The 609-nt window shown below is 36.8% G+C and overlaps 1 protein-coding gene across 8 annotated transcripts in view; it reads left to right on the forward strand.

Moving 5' to 3' along the window:
* The window catches only part of LOC106873773 (E3 ubiquitin-protein ligase MIB2), a 58,923-nt gene that overhangs the window by 27,447 nt on the left and 30,867 nt on the right, over positions 1 to 609 (forward strand). The window lies entirely within an intron of this gene.

Consider the following 609-nt stretch of genomic DNA (forward strand, 5'->3'; position numbering starts at 1 on the left):
CAACAAACATGAAAAACTTGTCTTACCTTAGGAAGAACATTCGAAAATGGACAACCGAGATTAAGGATAATGCAGTACCCAGGTTTCAGACTCTTCAGATACGTTTCACAACGTAAATCTGATCAGTCCTCATCAGCTGCATTTACCTAGACAATATTTCAAATGTTGCCACATCAATGCCAAGTATTCTCGCCCGAACGCCCAGCCGTTAACAGAACTGGAAATTAATACATTTGTATTGAAATATTTTTCATTGATAACTTCTTCACTGTTCTTCACTGGTATAGTTAATGGGGAAAGCTTGGTCTGCAATGTTTGCAGTCGTGTATGCTTGTCAAGAGCAGGGCTCATTAGCCACCAACGGAGCCGCAAATATATATATATGTATATATATATATAGAATAAAAAGTTTAGGAAAGTATAACAATGCAATATAAAACAAAAAATGGACTGTATACCTGTTGTAACTTGGTAAACTGTAGTCCGATTATATTTCGGAGTTAGAATTCCTTCTTCAGATCTTAATTTGCTGGAGTCTCTGCTATAAACTGTTTTCCAACGGTTTTTCTTTTTCATGAAGCGTCTCCGGAGTTTTCTCACGAAGCTTCT

This window comes from Octopus bimaculoides, chromosome 5, assembly GCF_001194135.2.
Source record: "Octopus bimaculoides isolate UCB-OBI-ISO-001 chromosome 5, ASM119413v2, whole genome shotgun sequence".
In the NCBI taxonomy this organism is placed as follows: Eukaryota; Metazoa; Mollusca; class Cephalopoda; order Octopoda; family Octopodidae; genus Octopus; species Octopus bimaculoides.